The following is a 15,258-nucleotide window of genomic DNA, read 5'->3' as shown; positions in this document are numbered from 1 at the left end:
ATCTATGTAAATACAATTAATTAAGTAAAAAAAAGAAAAAATCCTATTTAAAAACTAAAATAAATAAATAAATAAAAGTCTTGAGTATTACTCAATAAGAAATCAAGCTACAAACTTAAAGTCCTAATTATAAATGATAGCACAAGTGAAAACTCTAGCATTGGCTCAATTCAATCTTTCATCCAAATTCTCAGAAATTAGATTTAAATGAATCTGTCACATAGGCAAATGATATGTTTAAGTAGCTTTTATAAATAAATCAATTGCTTTTCTTCAAAATGGAGTATTTGGCTGGTCTTTATATGTTCAAATAGTTTTTTTTATACTTTTGTGTTATAATGCAGTGTATACTTGAAGAGGACTTGATTTTCTGATTTTCAGAGTAACAATGGGATCTTGTCCTGGTCTTATACAATAGTACATTTCTTGTAGGTACACTTAGAGTTAATTCTCATTCTCCAGTTTCCTTTAAAATGTATGCTAATGGAAGTTTTATATTTATTTATTATCACTACAGCAGATATTTTGGGGGAGGAGGGTGTCCAGTTTTTTGTTTGGTTGCTTCAATTTATTCCACCTAATGAGACATCTTAGGGCAGCAGTCATGTTGACAGTAAAAATAATAGCTTTACAAAAGCAGTAACCTGTAGCCACATATTGCTCTTCTGAAAAATGGAAGCATTGGTTCAGGGCACATCTTTTTATTGAGCGACCACCGTCTATGATGAAAGATATGGGTGAGAAAAGAACATTTCTAATCGAAGAACACTCAGATAAGGAGGGTCAATTAATCTTTGTCTTTTGAAACTGAGGGTAGGAATTAACTTCTGTAAACTAGGATGATGGCAAAGTCCAAATAAAACTTACATTATTAAAGTTCTTTGTGACTCTCCTTTTCAGCCTGTGCAGATTGCTTTGCACTTGGGTCAGCTTCTGAATTAATACAGTTGCTAAGGCCTGGTTGGTTACCAATGCTAACAAATATTGAAAACTACAAACTATCTTGGCAGTGACTGTTATCTAAACCTGAAAGACTCGTTTGCATTCAGTTGAGCTCATCTTAGTTTGTTGTTATCTTCTGGGAATTTCATTTAATTTTACTGAGTAGAAAAGGTACATGTAAAATGAAACTTGAGTAAACCTTGCCCTGGCTTGCAGCCTTTGAATGTGTAAAGGGATAAAAGTATAATAGAACACATGACTATCTCTATAGCTTGAACTAAATATTTCTTATGTTTATGTTAGAACTGACCTTTGAAAACTGTTCATTTGTCCAAGATTGAAGAATTCTTAAATTGACATACTACAGAACTATCTAATCCATTCTAGTTCACATTTCACTCTTTTTATACCAGCACAAATTAATAGATACGTAGGTATATTTCTTATACAGATCTTGACTGTGGTTTTAATGATTATGATGATTATAGTTTAAGTATCATCTATATTTAGTTTATATAAATTGCTACCAGAATTGAAAATAAGAAGGAGGGGGAAGGACACAACATATTCTGATTATATATGCCACAAATCCTGAATTATAAAACTATTTCCAACCTTATGGATATTACATTTAACAACAAATAAGTGAGGAATATTTTTTTAAAGATTTTGATTTATTTATTTTAGAGAGGGGAGAGAAAGAGAGAGACAGAGAGAAAGGAAGGGGAGGAGCAAGAAGCATCAACTCCCATATGTGCTTTGACCATGCAAGCTCAGGGTTTGAACCAGCAACCTCAGCGTTCCAAGTCGATGTTTTATCCACTGCACCATGACAGATCAGGAGGAATATTTTGTGTAGTCAAAGAAATGTATTAAAGTGAATTGCATCAAATAGGGTGTTTTGCTATGGAAAGAATGCAACAGAGCTTTTGAACAAACATGTAGCCTGAAATAAATATTTGAGTAACAAATGGTATAAATAGAGTGTTCTGTAATTTATAATGGTTATAATTTGGATTTACTTCAATAAGATTGTTCTTATAATTATATAGTATTGTATTTTACTGTCATATACTAGTATAATATTTAAATTCATGTCTACAAAGTAATTAGAAAATTAATACCATTAAATCACCTATCAGTTTTCAATCAATCCTATTTTACACAAAATTATTACTTTAACAAAAGTTTATGTTAATTTTTTTTTTTGCATCTTCAGCATAATCTTGTTTTACTTGTAAATTTAAAAAAACATTCAGAAAAATGGAAGAGGCACATGGTACCATTAACTAGTCGATCTCAATTTAGGTGTCTTGGGGGATTATTCTGGTTAGCATTTGTTAATTTCCAGGAACACTGTCTAAATAATACTGAATAGCTCATCCACTTACTGATTTTTGTGTTTGTTTGTTTGTTTGTTTGTTTATTTATTTAAGTGAGAAGCAGAAAGTCAGGGAGGTAGAGAGCAAAACTCCCCTATGTGCCCCAACCAGGATCCACCTGACAAACCCCTCACAGGGTGATGCTCTGCCCATCTGGAGCAGCTGCTCCATTGTTCGACAACCAAGCTATTTCAGTACCCAAGGAGAGGCCACAGAGCTATAATGCAAGTTGGTCAGCATCCTGGACCAACTTGCTCGAACCACCCGAACTATAATGGCAAGAGGGGAAAAGAGAGAAAGAGAAAGAGAGAAGGGGAATGAATGGGATGGGGTGGGGAAGCAGATAGTAGCTTTTCCTGTGTGCTGACTGGAATCGACATGGAACTTCTATACACTGGGCTAACGCTCTACTTCCAGACCAAGGCTCAACCGCTGAGCCAACCGGATAGGGCTGATTTCTGCTGTTTTGTTAAAACATGTTGTGATCGGTGAACTTACTTTCACTAAATCATCTTTCAAACATATTTGTTGAAATTCTTAATGAGAAGTTGCACATAAAGCTAAAATAATGTTTCTTAGCTGACTAAAACTTTAAACAAGGCTTACCATTTAGTCTTTTTTTACTAAAGATAATATAAACTCTTCAATGATAAGCTATCTTACAAAATAAAAGTGAATTCTATGTGGGTTTTTTTTTCTCACTCTTAGCAGACACCTATGTGATGAAGAAATTCTGACAGTACACTTGGCATGCATGTTTCTTGGGAACAACGGTCTCAATCTAATCAAAGGTATTTCTCAAAACAAAATCTTGTAATGTATAAGTGCCCTGTTTTTCAGGAAACCATTTCTAGTATATTTTCCTGTAAATGTCAAAGGGATAATAGAATTCTGTGAAATTATATGTTGCTCTGTTCATACCGAACTTGTCTTGATTTTCAAAAAGCTTTTTTCTCTAGAAAGAAAACAACCTTATTTTTTATCATGACCCTGCAAATTTCTTATTGTTCATAGTCAAAGAACATAATTAAAGTGCTTTAGCTGAAATCAACAAGCTGCTGGAAATCTTGAAAAAATTTATTATTTTTTTTGTATTGAAAAATAATCTGTAGATAGTACTACTTTTCATGAGACTTCAAACATTAATGCTTGACAGGGGGTACATTTTCAAGGGATATGGATGAGGGCTTCCACATCCCCTTCCAGCAAATATGGTGGCTTTTCAGCATTTGGTATCTCCTTAGCTGAGAATGTGGAAATTAACAGTAGTAAAATACAATGTGAGGCAAAAGTGGGTTTACAATTGTTCATATGGAAAATAACACAATAATTATAAATAATACTACAAGAATAAACTCTGTGTTTTGCATAGTCACAACTGTAAGCCTATTTCTACCCTGTCCTGTAAGTGAGAGCGTTTAAGATAACTAGCTATTAGGCAGATAACTCCAAGAAAGGACGGCTGGCTAAATCTTTCATTTAAATATGGTTAAAGAAGTAATTTTAGTTAGAAATGTTTTGTTATTATTCAGAAAAATGAATGACATTTTAATTTTACATATAAAATTATAGTATAGAAAAAATAGTGTCATACATTTATTTTCCATCCTTAATTTGAGACTATCTTATCTTACTTGCCAGTGTATATTTACCCCAAAAAGATATTGTCTATTGGTTTATCCTTTATCCTGTTAAGCTATAAAGGTTATAAATGATGACTTCCTTTCTACCCTGGAGATAGTGTCATACACTCATCACTGTTAAGAAGTAATTGTCACTAAGACATTTTTTCTAACATTGACGAAAATGCTTGTTTTCAACCTGCTGCCCAAGGTCCTAATACCTTAAATAGTGTCATTTTATACTTGATGTTTACACCTTTGAACATTGATATTTCATTCCTTTAATTCAGGCTATAACTTGCTTTCTAGCATCTAAATAAATTTTATCTCTCCAGTGTTAGAAATAAATACTAATGAAGATGCACTTGCTATTAAAGAGCATAGAAAATCCCTTGAGCAGCTGAATTAAAGGATTAAGCTTTAGTCCCTCTGTTAATTGACTGAGAGCTACTAGGCTAAAATGGAAGTCAGGACAAGTAAGTAAATTAACAATGAAGTGGAACCTAAGATCTAAACAATTGGTAGAAAGAAATTTGGAAGAAAGGGGATTTTGAGAAGAAATAAACTAAGTTATTTCAATTACTATTTGTGCAAACTTCTCTTTCTGATTTTCCTTCAACATAAAGAAGGACATATGTCGTATTTGTAATTAGACTTGTTCAAAAATCCCAGAAAATAAAATATTTTAATTCTATGACATATAATTCCTTTTTTTTTTTAAGTGAGAGGAGAGGAGACAAATTCCTGCATATGCCCTTACTGGGATCCACCCAGCAAGCCCTATCCAGATGAGGGGACACTCTGCCCATCTGAAGTGATTTCTCATCGACCAAGCTATTTTTAGCACCTGAGGCAGAGGCTCCAGGAGCCACCCTCAGCCTTCAGGCCGGCGGGAACTTGGAACTTGCTGACACCAATCTAGCCATGTAGGAGGGGAAGAGAGAGAGAGAAGGGGGAGAGGGAAGGGTGGAGAAGCAGCTGGTCACTTTTCCTGTTGTGCCTTGATGAGAAATCGAACCTGGGCCATCCACACACGGGTGATGCTCTACCACTGAGCCAACTGGTCAGGGTCAACGTATGACTTTTTAGGGCACCAATTCGTCTTCCAAAAGACCAATTTGGAATTGATTAATTCTTAGTTATCAAATATCCAATAAGAATGTTCTGACATTGTCAGAATAAATGATATAACTGAAGTAGAAAATGAATTGAGTTGAACAATTCTAGTTGCAATCTCTAAGGTGGCCATGGGTTCTGGTTTGCCTAGGACAGTTCTGATTTATGCATTGAAAACAATTCAGAAAAACCTGATGCTAACATATTGGGTTCAGTGAAATGGTGCTTATAGGCCTATAGGTTTATAATCAAAGAATAACTCAGAAAAAATATGTTTAAAGCATAAGATAGATGGATAGCTAGATAAATGATAAATACATGATCAGATAGATAGATAAATAGATAGAAATGATAAATAAATAGGAGAAAAAGAGAGAAACAGACAGGTTAGATCACAGTCTCTGTGACCAAAGCAGGGGTGAGGCTTATAACAGCAAAAGCTACGCAAGGAAACATGAGTGGTGAATTTGTATAAGTCTTTGTCCCATCAGTTCAGAATGTGTTGTTTGTAATGGAGTCAGAAAAGGCCAACTACTGTCTTATATCCTTTTGTTGAGTGTAGTCTCATAGAATCACGAGTTCACCATCACAGTTTTTCTATGAAATCTTTTCAGTTTTCTGAAAAATAGCTGTTCTCATTCATGCTGGGGACCCTGACTGCTTGGTGCTTTATAATCTTCAAGCTCAGGGTCACATTGAGAGCATGCTCAAGAATCTGCAATTTATTTTTTTAATCATAATGCAGTTTTGAGGTCTTGTTTTATTTACCTTCTTCATGGATTTTCTTTATTTGTTTAAAAAATTAATCTTTTTCACAGTCACATTAATGGCCTAGAGGAGTTTTGCCTATGTCCATTTTGTATTTCCAACTTCTGTTATGGTTCCATTTAAAAACCATGAGATGTATAAGTAGTGAATAGAGTTTTTATTTTGTTAAGTCAAAAAAACCACCAGAAAAGCAAAAACATAGCTCTTTACTCAACTTTTTTTTTTCCAAATGGACCCTAACAAACACCTTTGTCCTAAATATAGTAGCTATAGTTTTTCAAAATCAGCAGCTGTGAAATGCATACCCCTTCTTACAGGAGAAGTCTTCATTTAACACTTCTGCTCCTTCCTGGCTACTAGTTGTAACATCCACCTCTGCTGTGGTCAGTATGCCAGTCTGTAAAATGCAGGGAGTTATCAAGAATGGTACTGAGATCAGGTGCGGACTGGCCCTGGTGCAGGCAATAAGGTGAAGCATTGGACACAGAGATCTTAAAAACAATAATAAATACTAAAAAGGAGTCTTTCTTTCTGCTTTTGATAGCTGTCATGTGCCAGCAACTCTAAACAATGGCAGCAATAACATACTCCACCCTGCCAGTGCTGACCGCTTCCACTGCCAACCCCCAGGCACTCTAGTGCATCAGTGAATATGGTTTCTAATCATTAGGCAATACAGGAGAATATGTGAATGACAATTTAGGTGTACAACAAATTTGGGCAAGAAATTGAGACTAAAAAGTAGTGTGAAGAACCAAAGAATAGTCTGAATATTAGTGTTGTAGTGCTCTATGCACATACTGTGCTATAAGTCTAAATGTTTTTTTATTTTGTTTTTTCATAACTGTTTTCTACATCAGTGAACTGAAACCAAAAATGGATGTTTGATTAAAATAGGCATATACTAAATATTCATTTTTTAAAAAGTTGATTTCATCCACAATAGGGAACTTGACAATATCACTGATGGAATAAAATCAGAAGAAACACATCTGCTAAAGAAGCATGAGCATTTGCTTTAAAAGTTGGTAGTTAATTTAGGAAGACTGGCTCTCTTCAAAGCTGATGTTATACATATGCAGCTGCAGAAGGTGTATTTACAATATCATTTCCAGAAAGCAGACATTTTATTTAAATAAAGTGACCTTTCTTCTAAACTATTTTTATTCGTTTTCAAACCCAAGTTTTCCACTGCACATATGACTGTTGCTATATTGTCTCCATTTACAAAAGAAGATTTTGCAAACAGATAGATACCAGTTTTTATATTGGTGACATCAGAGTTTCCAAAGAAAAATCAGGTTAATTGCAAGATTGCTTTGATGTATTTTTTAATGAATTGATAAAGTTAAAGTAAACCTTTTTGAAAATTCATTGTTGAAATAAAACACCAAACACTACTGAAAAAGCAATTCTAACTTCAAATTTAAAAGTTCAATATTGACGGTAGAATTTTACTTTTATAATAAAACTTAAAAATATGATGTGACAAGGCTTGTGTTTTAAAAGTCCCTAATTAAGACACCAAAGGCAGAAATAATTTGCAATAAGTTGTAGTACAAACTCAATTTATAATGATAATTCCTGAAATACAAATTGCTGTTGCAAAGCTGATTTTGAATGTTAAGCAGTACTTTGGCATGGTAGTAATACCTTCTCTCTATGTTGTTCATTATTAATTAAATTTTAGAAATATTTGAGTCTTTCAAAAGATATATTTAAGATAAGACTGAGTGTGCTAAAATGTACTAGACTTTTTAACAGCCGTTTAAATTGTAGCTCTACAATGTTCAATATCAGTTTTAAATATTTAATCATGTTCTTCAAATAAAGCACGATTTCTTGAAGTTTTTAGTAAATTGTGATTATAGAAAACAATGAGTATAACAAGAGACAATGGAATACAGTACTAAAAAGACAAGGGACCATCTGAACAAATTAGAGTTTAGATATACATTAACTTTAAATTTAAATTTTCATATTCACACTTTGAAATATCTTAATGTGTAGCAAAGTTCTCTTATAGAGCTGTTAATTTACTTGAAAATAATTGAAAATTCCCCTAGGAAAACTATCTGAATTGGGAAATGGATCAACATAGCAATATCTCACAGGATCCATATGTTGCTTTTATCTTTTATCATTCAGGGGCTTTGTTCAGCTTAGACAGCATACACATATAATACATATCTTGTGTATTTGGACATTCACAGATATATATACACACCTGTGTATTTGTACTTGTACATTCAAATAGACACATTTATAGGTGTATATGTGTATTTGTATATTCATCCACAAATAACATTTGTGTGTGGTGTAGTATACGTTGTGTGGGAGTGTGTGTGTATGTGTGTGAGTGTGTATTGAAATGTCTTCAAAAACAAGAAAACTTTATTCTTTCATCTTGCTCACTTGATCTGATCTACCATATAATCAGAATTATTGAAGTTCTGGAGGACTCCTCCTTCTTTGCCCATCTCCCAAGCTTTTTCCAGGGTTTATTTTCCAAATCTCTCATAGGAAAACTTTATTAAATATTTTGATGTTATTCAAGTCAGGCCCACATGGGATCATTTCAAGAATATTTCTTACTTCATATCTCTGAGTTTTATTTAGAATTTATTTGGATGTTTTGTGAAGCATATCATAAAAATTCTTTAAAATTCACCATGAATTCTTCTACCATTCACAGAATCAGTTACTTTTGTCTTCTCACAATCAGAAATCATCAGTTCCATATTTAGCTATGCTTGAATAATACCCTTTACAAGATTCTTATGTAAGGTGTTTTTGTGGCACATACTCATGATATTCTCATTATATTGCTGATTGAGTGATATTTGGATTTAGTAATACTTATAAATTTAGTTTCCTATTGTAATTGTTCATTTTAGACTTAAAAGATCCATGCAAGACAAGAATATCTTTAAGTAAGCTTCATCTTTTTCAGTACAAAATTATTTTCATTATAAAAACAAAAGGTGATTTATCTCCCCACCAAAAATTAGCATACAAACATATCTTCCCTCAGTGCACTTATTTATTAAAAACTCTTAATCAAGTTTCTTTTATAAGATTTGAAGCTAGTTTATGGAACAATAAGTTGAAAATCAGGATGTACCAGTGATAAGATTAATCAGATACTGATCAGGTGAAAAACTATCCATGAAAAAAATATTTGAATCTTTTTATTTTTATACTGAAAATGTATAAATAATTATAGACATTTACTTGACAGAGTTTGAAATGTCCAATTACTGACTTATTTACCACTTCAAACCCATCCAATGCTTTCACAACCAAAACAAAACAAAGTCAATTGAATCCTATAACCTTTGATGTTCAGAAAGTAGAGAAATTTTAGACATTTCTCAGAAAACTTTAACATCTACCATGTGCCATGCACTGTGCTACTCACTGAGAATACAATTATACAAATGAAACATCTCCTGTTATGGTCTAGCTGAGCAGTATAGTTGAGAAAATACACAGCAAAAATGAAATATAACATGAAAAGCATTAAAAAGTAGATATATAGCCTGACCAGTGGTGGTGCAGTAGATCGAGTGTTGACCTGGAATGCTCAGGTCACAGGTTTGAAACCCCGAGGTTGCTGGTTTGAGTGTGGCTCATCCAATTGGAAAAGGTAGTCCAAGTAACCCTTTAAAATATATTCAACCAAGAAGCCATTAAGACAGGCATTATGCAATAAAGGAAACTTTAATTTACTCAATACCACCACTCTATTGCTTTTGTATTGTTTTGTTTTACTACTTCATGCTTTTTTCTGTCTCTTTTATTACTTCTACTTATCAACGTACTTCACAGCTCTCACTCATTTTCTTTGTATTTTGAAGAGGCAACATGGAGTGTGATTTGGGGATGAACTGCAAATTTTATAAACTTTAAGCATACTCTAATCACTAATGACAGTTCCTCCTTTGGTGTAGAATGGACATTTTTAAACTGAAGCAACTATTTGGTGTGAAAAGCAAACACTTATAAAGTAATTTATTTGATTTTGCTTCATAAAAAGTTCATTTGCATTATGCCTCAGAAAATGTAAGAGTAAACTGACTTGTGTGTATTTTAAATGAAAGAATGCTTAATTAAACTTACCAGAATGAGAGTCTTGATGAATTAGTACATTATGCTATTCATTTACTTAAAAACTATTGCTTAGTTTTCAATATGCTTAATAGTTTTATCAGCTTAACTTTCAACATTGATATTATTAGCCAGGAAATGACTAGAATTAGGCTCTTGATGGTCACTGAGGAATGAATATTTTTTTCTTCGTTAGCATCAGTTATCTTTACAAGACTTGTATCAAAGCATAAATTATAATCAATTTAAGTATGTACATTCTACTTTTCTATATGTAGGAAATAGCAGCAAATTTCTCAAACTCAGTTATAGGCACTGTGTCTGATATCTTAATCTAAATAGTGCTGAATTAACAAACAAGTGACTTAAAATACACAAATATTAATGTCTGTTGCGATTCAACTATGACTCTCCTTTATTTCAGATTGTACTGAAAGCACTGCCCTATCTGGGTGGGACATGCTGTCTTCTGGAAGACTGACATGCATGAGTAGAAACACACATGGCAACTCTTTCATTCATAATTAGTTATGTAAAGCAAGTCATATTAGCTAATGAAATATAAGTCTTCAGTAAGCAGAGCTCAGTAAGAAGGGGCAGTAAATGTTTTGACAATAGTACATTCTATTTCAGGAGAAACAACTGAATAATGTCTGTATTGTCCTAGTGCCTCTTAATGGGTTTTGGCCAGTCTTACCCATCTGGAAAAAAAAAAGTTAACTAATTAAAATGCTCTATGAATTTACTGTGGATTTTTGTCTTTGATTTATAATTATCTATTCCATTCTATTTTTTTTGCAAATATTCTGAGAAAATTCTTTAAGATAAATAAGTCACTAACAAATACTGATTTCTTTATTCTTCTTTTTACCAAAAATATTTATCTACATTTCACTTCAAACCTTAGTCTTGCTTTTATATTGTATAGCTAACAATCAGCATACAAACCTCTTCTCCCCTTTCTGTAACAATGCATGACCACAAAAATTAGTGTTAAATCTGAAAATGTTTAAAATTTTATTTAGAAAATTAAACTTAACAGTGTGACAATGATCAATAAGAGTATATAAGTTTCAGGAAACATTCCTATAACATTTTAACTGTTGGTTATGTTGTCTAGCCACCAACCAAAGTCAAATCATTTTCTGTCACCTTATATTTGTCCCTCTTTAAACCTTTCCTCTCACCCCCTCCCCCATTTCACTTTCCCCCACATCCCTGTCCCCCTGGTAACCACTTCATTTTTATCCATGTTCATAAGTCTCAGCTTTATTTCCCATCTATGTGTAAAAATGGCTTTTTATTTCTCTCAAGATAATATTTTTAGTGGCCATGCCAGCCTTCTGGAATATGCCATTAAGATGACGCTTGTCTTCCTTGCTCATGTCCTTATTATCAAATAAAGAAAAAACAACTACCCTTTCCTCTAATAGAAAGGTTCTCAGTGTATCTCCATCACCACATCCTACCTTATATTTTTACTACAAATATATAGCTATTACCGCCCACCACCACTACCAGGAATTTTCAAGCCCGCAAATTCAATCTTTTTTCTCAATCCACATTTCAAATATGACCTCACTTTCTTCTTCAATAAGCTATACTCCTTGATTAATTACTTCAGCTGAACTCGAAATTGCAAAGAGGTAAAGATGGGGAAGGTGATTGCTTTCCAATCCTTCTGTCTCCATGTAGGGTCTTCTACTGAACTAACATCTCTGGCTCTCTATTCTTCACACATTTTTGCTGGGAAAGAAGAGTGAATTATCTGATTTTAAGAAAAGAAACTGGCTGTGCTTTCTGCAGCCTCTTACTTTTTGGAAGCCAGTCTATTTAAATATAGCTTGCATACTCATTTGTTCTTTTTCTTTTGGAAAGAAATCTGTCCTTGAAGGGGATGACCAGAAAGTAGTTAATCACCTGCACCATTGGTCTATAAGCATATCTAACATGCAAATGAGGAATTAGCAATTCTTCTGGTTGTAGAAGGAAAGCCATATTCTATAATCACTGTTCATAGGAATTAAGGTGAGATTTTAGTTTTATTATTTATACTCCTGCACCTTATTCAAACTCACAATATACACATCTTTTCTTCTTGCTGCCAATGATTTTTCCTATATAAATCTCAATTTTTTCTTTCTTATTTGTGGGAAACTTAACACTTCTGAGAGAAATAACATAGATCTCTGCATAGATAGAATTATATCTGTACAGCTTTATAAACTCTATCTTAGTCTGACCAGGTGGTGGCGCAATGGATAGAGTGTCGGACTGGGATGCAGAAGACAAAGGTTTGAAACTCCAAGGTTGCTGGCTTCAGTGTGAGATCACTAGCTTGAGCATGGGAACACTGGCTTGAGTTTGGGGTCATAGAAATGGTCACTGTCTTGAGCCCAAAGGTCACTAACTTGAAGCCCAAGGTTCCTGGATTGAGCCCAGGGTCCCTAGCTTGAGCAAGGTGTCACTCACTCTGCTATAGCTCCCTGGTCAAGGCACATGTGGGAAAGCAGTCAATTAACAACTAAGAAGCTACAACAAAGAATTGAAGCTTCTCATTTTTCTCCCTTCCTGTCTTTCTGTTCCTATCTTTCACTCTCTTTGCCTCTTTCTCTTTCTCTGTCATAAATAAACAAACAAACAAATAAATAAATAAATAAATATTCTATTTTAGCAAGACAATCAGCACTTAATGAATATGGCTAAGAAAAAGATTTAACAGCCTGAGATCTAAGGCTAACACTGTCCTGGCTTATTTTTGATACAGGACTTTTAAAACTTTGAGCATATTACTTAAGGTCTTTGTACCCAGATTGCTCACCTGTAACTCTAAGATATTATAGTATTTACCTCCTGTTGTAGTAAAGATTGAAGTAACACATGCATAATGCACAAAACAGTACTTGAAAATAAAGTCAGTTATAATCTTGGCTATTATTTTTTTGTGCCATATTCCTTATCCAATTTATCCACAACACATGTCATATACATTCTCTAATCTTACTTGTTTTTATATGTATAGTAAAAGGTTGTTTTTTTTTGTTTAAAATGCAGGGTTGACCTTGTTTTGAGGTCTGAGTTGGAGGCCAGTCAGTTCTCCTTGACCAGGTGATTAAGGCCACACTCCAACCACTTCCCTTAGGAGGCTGTTGGGCAGATAATATGTATTATGCTCACTTTGTTAAAGTGGCGCTGCCCACGTGGAGGCCGTTGCCCAGGTGATATTAATGTGTGTCTCTGGGCAGGCAGAATCCTTGTAGCCTGGGGCTTGGTTTTGGGATTAAGCCTTTCCCACCCTTTTTTGATGTGGGGTGGTACAATCCAATCATGCCTCAGAGAAGTGACTTTGTATTAGAGACTTCCCTATTTTGTATATTGGATTAAGAGTTTGGATTTCTACACTATAAAATGGGGACGGAGCGGGAGCTTGCTCTCTTGGTTCCTGGGATGATTAGAGGAGAGAGCAGAGCAGAGAGCAGAAGAAGGCCACGTGGAGTAGGCCAGGAGAAGCAGCCAAGATGGCGGAGTGCTGAGTGAGATGCCAGTTTGTGCAGAGTTTGTATCTGGGATAAGGAAGGAGATGGGGAACTGAGGAGAATAAGGCTGGTGAGCTAGAAACCTTTGATTCTAGGAAACTCGGATAAGTCAGTGGCTTTGTGAGCACTGAATGTGAGTGGGTTTTGGAGCCCAGTGTGTATTTTTACTTGCCCACCGGGTGCAAGCTAGGATTAAAGACTATGGCCCACCAGTTTTTGGCTCCGTTGTTTCTTTACCGACTGTCCGAATCCAATGCGAACCTGCATGGGCCGGGCTGCTGTGATGGTGGCCCTGGCCATGGCTGCTGGCTTTACAGAGGCCCTCATACTGACAACTATACAGCATCCCTAATTGCCCCTGGGCCAGGTACCAGATGACTGGGGATAGTCTCTGTGCTTCTGAGCCTGATAAATTATTCAAATTAGCCAAATTATGGGAATTAATTGCAATCTAGTTAACCCTACCTCACTTGTCATACATAAACTGCCCCTTACAGTTTCAGCTTCCTATCACCCTGTCCCCCAATTATGTGACCCTGTGTGACACCTTTCTCTCATGCACAGCTAGAAGTTACAGAGTTTTGCTTTTAATCTATTGGGACACATAATCTATTGGAGTATCAATGTGTTGTGTCCTCCTATCAAAAGAATCTTTAAATCTTTAAAACAGTAACTTGTCTTACCCCAGGAGAGTGCATATTCCTGTACTGAATCCTAAATGGTTAACTGTCCAGTATAGACCCCTGTAAAGTCTCAGAGGAAAGATGTTTAGGAACACCTTTCTTCCAAGACTGATCTTACCTCTATGCCCTTAAGCATGTCATCTTTCCTCCCCTAAGGGATTTGATCGACTGGTTAGTATGTCTTTTCTTGAGTCCTGAGTCTGTCACACTCTGAAGTTTCCTCACAGTAAATAGCTTAATATACACTTTGATATTTAAAGAGAAGAAAAAGTTTCCATTAGTCATTGTATCCTCTGACTAGTGATAACTTATCTCTTTTCTAAAAAGCTAAGATCCTTCAAACAATATTTTTTATAAGTTATTCATTGTCTTTCCTTCTTCACTTCAGCTTCTACCCACTAAACTGTGACAATGTTCCCAGCATTGAATTTCCCTTGACAAATATTTCTGTGGTCATCTGTGCTGCTAAATAAATAGATGCCTTTTTTTCCCTTCAAAAATTGTTTGATTCCATTTTTTCCTTTCCCTCTTCTGATTCTCTTTTTTCTCTGACATTTCTTTCTCAGACATCTTGTGTAAAATTCATCTCAGAATATCTTTTAACTTTGAATATTTCCAGCATCTGGTCTTCTCAAATCTCTGTGTGTTTTCTTTGGGAAACACATCTAATCTGAAGGTTTTAATTCCCACATGTAAGAATATATCTCTAAAATTTCTATTGGTCACTTAAACCACTTTTCTGGGTTTTCCAATGAATATGCAAGAGATTAACATATTTCAACATGCTGAAATTAAATATATTAAATGCATTCAATTTATTTTTCAAAGTTATTTTCTTTTCATGTTTTCATATTTAGAAAATGGGATGGCTTCACTCTCTCTAAGCTCACATCTTTCAAGTGATAAAGTTTTATTAGCTTTACCTTATTCTCATTGCTTTCTGTTCTTGTTCATTCTTCCTCATTTTTTCACCACCATTTTTTTTGGTTGAGGTTATCATATGAAGCCATGTATGTATTAATTAAGCTAATATCTGCTAATAGCTCTTTTATAAAGAAAGTAAAATTCAAACAGTGACATACAATTTGAAAGATACTTT

The sequence above is a fragment of the Saccopteryx leptura genome, chromosome 2, assembly GCF_036850995.1.
Source record: "Saccopteryx leptura isolate mSacLep1 chromosome 2, mSacLep1_pri_phased_curated, whole genome shotgun sequence".
NCBI lineage: Eukaryota > Metazoa > Chordata > Mammalia > Chiroptera > Emballonuridae > Saccopteryx > Saccopteryx leptura.
This window is presented reverse-complemented; position numbering follows the sequence as displayed.